We start from the raw sequence: 9,566 nt of genomic DNA on the forward strand, positions 1-9,566 counted from the left end.
GGAGGAGGCATGGTAGATTTGGTGAGAATCAGTTGCTTATGGGAAATGGTTGCTACTCATTTTTGTTTTCTAGAGGTCACTTATAGCATCTGGGGAGAGTGGATTTATTTAGTCATTTATTTAAATTTTTCTGCTTCACTAATACTAGCTGACAAGTAAAAAAATAAAATAAAATAAAATACTCAGCCCACACCTCTATTTGGGTATCTGTTAGCAATAATAGATACTAGGGCTGTGTGAAACAGCTATGTTGCATTTCAGTTCCGGATTCGGCTGTTTCAGAGGACAGTGATTCATTTCAGTGTTTCAGATCACTTTTCTGTTTCAATTTGGCTGAATCTGTTTCGGAGTTTTGACACTGTTTCGGCACTGATTCAGAGATTCAGATTAGCGGGGTTCTCCCACACCTCCTCTGGCTGTGCCTGCCTCTCCCCAGGCAGGCAGAGCTGTGGGAGAAGCCCCCATGGCTGCCTTGCCCAGTCCACTCACCAGCTGCAGCAGCGGCAATCAGGGCCTCTGAGAGCTTGTAGCAGGGCATTGCAGGGCAGTCGGGGGCAGCAGGGATTGTCCCTGCCCTGCCCCCACCTGGCACTCGCACAGTAGCTGCTCCATGGCATGGGTGCAGCACTGTGCGCTGGCTGGGAGCTGGGGCCACTGGGGCTGAGTTTTGCCGGGCTCTGGCTGACTGCTGGAGCTGCCCCAGCTCCCAGACAGCGTGCGGTGCCCTGCTGAGCCATGCTGCACCCACGCGATGCAACAGTTCCTGTGGGTGGGGGGGGGATCCCCACTGCCCCCTGCTGCCCAGTGCTGCATGGAGGGGGCTCTGCCATGAGCGCCCAGAAACTCCAATTGCTACATCCAGTGCGTGCGGGGGGGAGGGCGTTGTTTGGGTTTTTTTAAGTGCCGGGAGGCTGGGGCTGGGCTGGAGATGGCGCTGGGCAGACACTGGGGCTTCTCCTGCGGCTTCCCCCACTGGGGCAGAGGCAGACACAGCCACATCCCTCCTGAAGTGCGGTGCCCAAAACTGGACGCAGTACTCCAGCTACAGCCTGACCAATGCCACATAGAGGGGAAGTATCACCTCCCTAGACCTGTTTGTGATGCACCTCCTTATGCAAGAAAGAGTGCGGTTAGCTTTACGTATTACCTCGTCACACTGGTGTCTCATGTTCATTTTGGAGTTGACTACTTTCCTCAACTGTGCTACTTGGAGTGGTACCTCCCAGGCTATAGGAGTGTTGATGATTCTTCCTCCCCAGGTGCAACACATGGCACTTATCTTGTTAAACTGCATCCTATTCTGTTTGGTGCATTTCCCTAGCCTGTCCAAATCAGCCTGGATTCGCTCCCTGCTGTCTAGTTTATGTGCCTTCCCCCATAGTTTGGTGTCATCAGCAAACTTGGACAAGGTGCTTTCTACTCCCTTGTCCAAGTCACTAATGAAATATTGAATAGTACTGGTCCAAGGACAGAGCCTTAGGGGACTCCGCTGCCTACGTTTTGGAGCCTTCGGTTTCATTTTGGATTTGGTGTTTTGGGCACCAAAACGGGCTGAAACACCTCCAAACAAAAAGACTGCTGAAAAGGACAGAGCCTTGGGGGACTTCGCTGCCTATATTTTGGAGCCTTTGCTTTCGTTTTGGAATTGTTGTTTTGGGCACCGAAATGGGCCGAAACACCTCTAAAACAAAAAGGCTGCTGGATTTCGCACAGCCCTAATAGGTACTTGGTGGTTGGATATTTTTGCTAGAACAATCAACAGTGAAATTTAAACTATTGTCATCTCAGCTTTCATTTTTTGACACTTGGTGGACCATTTATTTGGGTCTTACAGTGCTGGCTTGTATGCTTTCATGTTTCTGGTGGTCTGGGTATGCCCATGCCACTTGTTTTTCTGGCATGCTTCATGGGGACAGACAATTTACACATTAGCCTTTCATGGAAGGAGAACCTCATGGTCCAGCTGACCTAGGCTACCAGTAGTTATGTTGATGTTCTCCACAGACATGCCAGTTGATTAAACATACCCTTTCCAGAACTCCAATTTTACACGCACTTTTGTTTACAGTTTATTCCTCCGGGGCATACAAATGAACACAGACATTTAAAAGCATTGTTGAAACACAGACTTTCAAAAACTTCCAAAATCCATTCCAGAGAACACAAGAAATATACATTTCAAGGTAACACACCTTCCCTGATTCATTTTCCTCACCACTCCGAAGAATTTCCTGGATTTGTTCAGTTCTCTGCAGTGTTCCGGATCATCTATGTGCCTGCAGCTCATGACTTCTTATCTTAGTAAGTCTCCCTTTACAGCAAGCTTGCTTCTTCCTTGTTTGCTTCTTCAACCCATAGATTCTCTTATGGGACAAAATTTTGTCCTTTCAATCCTGTATCTTGGCTGCAAGCTTCCTTTGTTTCTGAGTTTCTCAGGGGTATTTAAATGCTGTTACTAATATCTTACATTCATATCTTATCTTACATGTTTCTGTAGAAATTCTGTTAATTCAAATCATAGCTCTTTAAAGGAAAGCTGAGAAAGTTATCAAGTCAATCCATTGTCCTAAAGTGTTAATATTTGTATGGGAACCACTTACATAAATAAGCTTTTAGTATCTGAAAGAAATGCTCATAGTATATGGCTGATTCCACATCGACTGAAGCAGTGGGTAATGCAGCAGCTTCATAAAAACATCCTGAATTAATATGGTGTATATACATCGAACTTTCTCACAACTCTATTATAAAGTATGTGATTTCATTGACTACACTGAAACCATGCCTTGTTACAATTAAGCAATGTGTGCAGATATATTTATTTAGCGTGACTATTCATGTTAAATTCTGTACTCAGTAGCGGTCCGTTTCCTAGTAGGAAGTGATATACTTGGTCTGCAGTACCTGAGAACCAAAAAATGAGTTATTGCTGCAATCCGAGGCTGCTGAAAGCAGAAGCATAACAACACACAACAGAAGTTCAGAATGTGCAGCAACACATCATGAGTTATCCAATTTTGTCTGTTTGCCAACTAGTGTATGAACTAAGAACTAGCTACATCTCTGTTTTTATAGCTTTTGTTTAATATGGTCTTTGCCTGTTTTCCTGATCAGGAGTGGATATTTGTCCCTGCTCAGGGACATGGACTGGATCTGAGGTGCTCAACCTCCAGCCTGGGGGTCCCTCCCCATGGCTTAAATGGGGTTGGGCCACACCCCATCCCCTCACTGCTTGTTTGGGGCTGGGCCATACCCACTTTTCCCACTGCAGCTCAATCAGGGCTGGGTCATACCTCCTCTCCCCTCTGCTGCACAATCGGGGCCAGGCCATGACTCCTCTCTCTCCCACTGCATGATCAAGACTGGACCATGCTCCCTGTCCCTCCCACCCCCCAGCTCAGCCATACCTTAAAATCAGTATAAGGCAGAAAAAAAATTGGGAGGAAGTGAATGCAAATGTTAGAAATATCATATAATTGCTGTACCTAGTATTTTCTCCCTTCTATTTAATTTTAGTAATGCTTAGTTATTAAGGGGAGTGGAGCTTTTGGCTGAAACAAGAAGTGTTGGGGAGAGAGCAGGAATAGGACACACAGACGTATCAGGATCAAGGAAAAGAAATGAGTGAGAGAAGTATGGTGGGTCAAGGCAGACGGGTGTAGTCTGAATCAGGACTATCCAAATTCTAAGGGACTGGTACCTGTATGTCCCTTGGGTAACACTGGGAGGGGGCTGTAGTCCCCAGGGGCTGCACCAGTTATTGAACTACAGTAGAAGAAGGCATGTTCTTTTATAATAGAAGAACTTCTGAGTTCCTAGGGAAGTTGGGACCTTTTGAGGCCTAACACTTTCATGTGCAACTGAGGGCCCTGGCACATGTTACCATATTTACTCAGATTCAAAGATGAGAGTTCTTTCCCCCCAGTCACCAGGGTCGGGGGGAGCCCCTCATCTTACCTTCACATACAAGGAAACCTCATTAAGTGGAATGTCTATCATTAAACTGCTGCCAAAAGCAGCATGTGCTCAGCAATTGAAACCAATTATAAAGTTGATTAAATGCAGCTAACAGTGAGCATGACTAGAAAACACATGGTCCATGTTAGGCAAATATATTGATGGGATCTTTTTTTCTTTTCGTCCCTTAAAAAACTAGGTGGGTCTTCCTTCCACACAACTGGCACCAGGCCTCGCCTGGAGATACTGCAATACCAGGCCAGAGCCAGCCCTGATACCCTCCCTTTGGTGCCAAAAATGTTTGATCTTAGTAAAAAAGGCCAAGATGCTGATGGGAACCTACCAAGATTAAGTTAGTGCAGTCTGTCTAAATAAGATAGATAGTAGTGCCCATTGAGAACAGTGCCTCTCAGCTCTGATTCTTTTTAAGTCATGGTTAGCCACTATATTACATACATTTCTACTTCTCTTCACTCCCACAGCTGAGTTGTGCCTTTCTTTCCCACTTCCAATGATTCCAATGATGCATATACATTTTTGGAGGATTCCAAGGCTCGTGACAAGAACACCCAGTTCCAGCCCTGATTGGGGGCTAAGTAGTACGTGGATCCTTTGTGCGGGGTATCTGGAGTACACACACATACTGAGTAGTGCTGAGCTGTGGGGTCACCATGGCTTGAAATGCAGTTGACTCCTCTGGGGCCCAGGACATGATCTATATGATAAACCCTAAGCCTTTTAGCTTTGGACTAACAACTAAGGAGATGCCATGAGGTGCTTTTTGGCCCAGGTGGTTTTACTTATGTGGCAGAGGACATACCTTTTTAGTAGCCTTGAATGATATGGTCTAGTTAGAGAGTGAAAGCTTGTGCCTTGCACTGTGGGCAGGCTGACACCTGTGAGAGTCTACAACTGCCTCCAAATGCAAGCATCTTGGCTGCACAATTTATGGTAATGGGGGATTGCTCTTAGGCTTTCCCCCTAGCTTGCTCCTTTGGCTTTTTGGCTATGGGCAAGCAAGACTAGGGGGCATCTGAACTCCAAGGCCTCTGGGCTTGGACTTCCACATAGGATGATGCCTGCCATGGATTTGGGAGTATCTGAAGCTCTAGCCTAAAGAGTCTGGAAGGTAGGATACTTGCCTGTAGGAGCACCACACAGACTTGAATGATTGAGCTCTTCTCAGTTAATAGAATTCAGAACTGTGTGGCTGATTTGACCCAAGAGATGCAATTAAAAAAAAAAAAGTTTGTATTATATATAAGTAGGTACAAAAGTGCTGCTTAAAAGTGTGTTAATGGAGTATCTGTGCTAAAACTTTCAGCAGTTTCAAAAAAGGTAAAATACATCAATTCTGAATGAATTAAGTCAATGAGTACTATGTGGAAATTGCTACAGGTATGTTTATTTCAAGGTCATTGTTTTCAAATTTGCTTTCACTTCCATGTCCTCGGGGAGAGCAGCATCTGTTAATAAGGAGCGGGAGAAGGGACTGCACTGGGAAGAAGTTAGTGGGGGGGAAGAAGGGAGGTGGCAAGGGGTCTATCTGACTTTTCAGATTTATTTTCCCTACTGTAGCAGTGTGAGGGGGGACAAATTCAAGACAAATCTCCATTAATTAGATTCTATACCTGGAAAATTATAACAACTGTGTCAATTTTCCATATATAGAATCTATTTGTGGGTTTTCTTATATTCAGGGTTATCTTATATTCAAGTAAGTATGATATATTTATGGTGCGATTAGTGTGTAAGTCATGCCGTATATATTAACATGTCAAACATTCAGTCAATTTAAGGCAGGATAAAATAAGAAACCAGCCACAAAGATGTTCCACATATAATGTGTAATATGATTCTAGCTGGTGTGCATTACACCTTAAATTGAACATGAACCCCTCCTGCCCCATGTCCAATCCTAACACTCAGGTGGGCATGGTAATTGGGTCTGGGGAAGCTCTGGGGTCTGGAACATGGCCCTCCCCTGCCTCATCCTCAGGATGTCAATTGGGCATAACCCTGAGTCTGAACTAGGACTGGGGATGTCTAGTGTCAGATCCTGACACTCAGTTTAGCATCAGGATCCTGCATCAGGCAGCCCTAGGGTATGGGACAAAGCCACCCTGCTACCCAGTCCATGGGTTTGGGCTGTTGGCAGATCCAGGCCCTGAATCCAGCTGTCACCTGCTCTCTCCCCAGAGGCAGCCCCAGTTCTCAGGTATTCAAATGGGCATGCAGCTGGGGATGGGGGGAGTTTCACCCATTTAAAGAGGTGCCCAGCTGGTGATGTGGGAGTTCCCCCATCCTTTGCTGTATGTGTTTGGGTTAAAGGTGCTCAGAATGAGCAATGGGGGATGCCAGGCTCTTGGCATACAGAAAAGTTTTTAAAAAAAAATAAAGATGGGTGGGCATTCAGGCCTGAATTTTAAATGTCCAGAATACCTTTAGCTTGACATCAGGGAAATGCTCCCCAAAGTTGGGTTTATGGTGTCCTGAACCTTTAAAAACCAGGCGTGCATCTGGGAGCTCCAGGTGCACATCTGCTTTTTTAAGTTCCCAAAGTCCCATGGAAGTATCAGATGGGGAGTGGGGAGCTTCTGACTCCCCAGCTGCAGCATATGTATGGCATGTGCTGCTGGGGAGCAGGAAGCTTCTTGTTCCTCAGCTGGATGTGTCCCCATTTCTGATGTGGTGCTCTATACATGCTGGCAGTCACACATTTGGGGTCCGAGGAATTCCATTCCCAGAATACTGCAACCTGCCATGCACATGTGGCATGACAAGTTGCACAGTATGAGGAACAGGGCATACAATTCCTCAGGTTCTAGTCTCATGACTGCCTTAACATCTGTCAGCAGCCTGAGCAAGCAATTTGCATATCCATTCACTTGATTTGGGGTTAGTACAGGGGTGGGCAATTATATTGGACAGAGGACCACTTAAATGGTTTTGGTGTCTTCTCAAGGGCCACATGAGTTTTGGTGTCCTCTTGAGGGCCACATCTTTTTCTCTTTCTCTCCCTGGAGCTGTAGAATGCCCCATCTTCTCCCCCTCTCCCCACACCTTCTCTCTCTTTCTTCCCCCCTCCCCCCCACATGCCCCAATCCCCAACCCAGAACCTGCTGTCTACAGCTTATACTACTGCCTGGTGTGGTGGAAGCAGCCCTGGATGGGCATTGGCATCAAGAAGAATCTGCTTGGCTCCACAACTGATGCCACCATGTCAGTACTGGGCAGAAGCTGTCGTGCCCACCCACCCAGCGCAGTGGAAATGGCCTCATCGGCCTAGCTCTACACGGTGGCTGGAGCTGCTGGCTGCCTGTTGTCTGCCACCCATGGGCCAGATCCTGTGAGTTGGTGGCTGCTTGCCTGCTGGATATGATCAGTTGGTGGGCTAGATCAGTTGATGGGCCATATTTTGCCCACCCCTGGGTTAGCATCATTAGTTCTGTTTTTACCTACCTCCAATTTATTTAAAATGGTATTACTTAGCACTCATATTACTATGGTACCTACAGACCTGCCTCAGTTTTTGTGCTATACAGACATGTAGTAAAATATTAGGTAGATATAATCTAGGTATAAGCTTCTGAATAAACACCGGTTTAGGTTATAATGTTATTATGGCTGAGATACTTTATTTTAAAAAACAGGGTTGGGGGTGGAAAATGAACCATATTTACATTTCCACTGCTCCATAGGTGTCTGCTGCATCACTGTGTTGTATGCTGCATGAGTCATTTCAGTTTTGCTGCTTTGTTAGTGCTATATTAAAATATGCTGGTGCTTCTAATTTTTACTTTGTCAGAACTTCCAGAATTCTGTTCTGAATAGAATGGAAGTAAGTAGCTGTTGTGTCAGTTTGAGATATGTGAAGTTATGAAAACTACCCAGATTCTTTGTTTTCTCTGCAGAAGTTCCTTGTTGTATCAGTGGACAAGACTGGATAGAGAAAATTTAAATTCCAAGTTTCGTTTCAATGCAGAGTTTTCTGAACTACAGTTTCGTTATTGAATATTGCTTAGCAAGTTACTTTAGAAACAGTATTAACGCATTAACATATAGAATGTTCAATTGCAAGGGGTGTATCTCTTGGAAATGGAGTTCTCTTTTTGTAATAAGCTGCTGGCTAGATATGTTAGCCCTTCTTTTGTTGCTAATGATGCTGTAATCAAGGCTGGTTGAGTTAACCAGAAGGTTAGATAAGGGCTAGAAAGGCCTTTACCAAAACATATGCAGTTTTAAATGGTTCTTTACATTCCTTTGTCAAGTGGACATCCTTTCCTTTGCTTCCAGTTGTCTTATTTTCAGGCCTTCTAATCTTCTGCTTGTTTGCTGCATGTATTGGGAGGGGGCTACCCTCCCATGGCCTTTTTACTATTTCTCTTTTAGGCTAGGGACAGATGTTACACATAAACTGGTTTAAGTGATCAGAAACTAGATTAAACCCGCAACAGAACAGATGTTCAGTGCACATAAACCAGTTTCAAAATGGCTTTGAGATAAACCTGGTTGAATGTAGAATCAGACTTGACCAATTCGGGTCAAACTGGTTTATGCATTGTCTGTCCCAGACTCTTTCCTGGTTTAACTTAAACCAGTCCCCCAGCATCCCAGATGATTTGCAGCCCTGGGCAGGGACTCTCTGCTCCACAGCATGGCTGGCCCCTTCCCTCTGCTCCCTTGCTGGAGCTCCGGCAGAGAAGGCAGGTACAGCAGTGCCTGTCTGGCTTCCTCCTGCCCCTCCCCCCACTCACTGCTCAAGCAGGGATCCCCCTCTCCCTCCCACCCACAGCACAGACCATAGCCAGCACGTGGTATGATAGCTAATGCTGAGAGGTTTCTGTGTAAGGCAGACAGGACAGCGTCTGCCTTGGGCTTTTTGGAGATAATCAACAGGTCAGCCGGTAACATCCCTCCATTCCTTCTTTGGAAAAAGTTATTTAAGAAGAGCTTGAACTAATGAGAGGGGCTTTTGTTTTCTGATGGGCTGATAAATGCTCTTTTATTAACTCCCTGCTGGGCTACTCAGGAGGTTGGGGGGGATCCCCTCCCTAACCAGAGCATCCTGCTGGCACCTGACCACACCCCAGCCTCAGTTCAGCATTGTGGAAGGGAAGGAAGGGCTGCTCTAGTGCCCCCCTGGCTTCTAGTCTTAGTCACTGCAGGCATGTGCCTGCATTTCTTCAGTCCAGAGGGGATGTCTGTATGGTAACAAACCAGTTAGACTAACCTGCAAAGATTAAATCAGTTCAGGCTCAGGCTTCTTGTATATCTGTCTTTAGCCCTGGCAGGGTGTAAATTCTGCATCTTTCCATATTCAGTAACCTTTAATCTAACATTTTTGGTGAAGTTTCTATTTGAAGTCCCAAGAGAACTCTAACTTAAATGTTCTGTAGCACCTCTTCTTAAAGCTTGCAAAGGTTTTCAGGGTGGATGTTAACATGGCATCAACAATTAGAAAATAGGAAATAGTATTTGAAGTTCTTACCTTTTTAATTGTCTTGAGTGTGTCCTCTCTCTGCCAGTGTTGCAACTTTGTAATCCTCTGTTTTTGTTTTTGGGTTTTTTAAAGTGTAGAATAACTTTTAACAGTGCATGAGCTTCAC

General features: G+C 45.3%; 1 pseudogene; it reads left to right on the plus strand.

Annotated features, from left to right (window-relative positions):
* Positions 1-4,753: 4,753 nt before the first annotated feature.
* LOC112548250 lies at positions 4,754-4,940 on the plus strand (annotated as a pseudogene).
* The last annotated feature ends 4,626 nt before the right edge of the window (positions 4,941-9,566 follow it).

This window comes from Alligator sinensis, unplaced genomic scaffold (assembly GCF_000455745.1).
Source record: "Alligator sinensis unplaced genomic scaffold, ASM45574v1 scaffold205_1, whole genome shotgun sequence".
In the NCBI taxonomy this organism is placed as follows: Eukaryota; Metazoa; Chordata; order Crocodylia; family Alligatoridae; genus Alligator; species Alligator sinensis.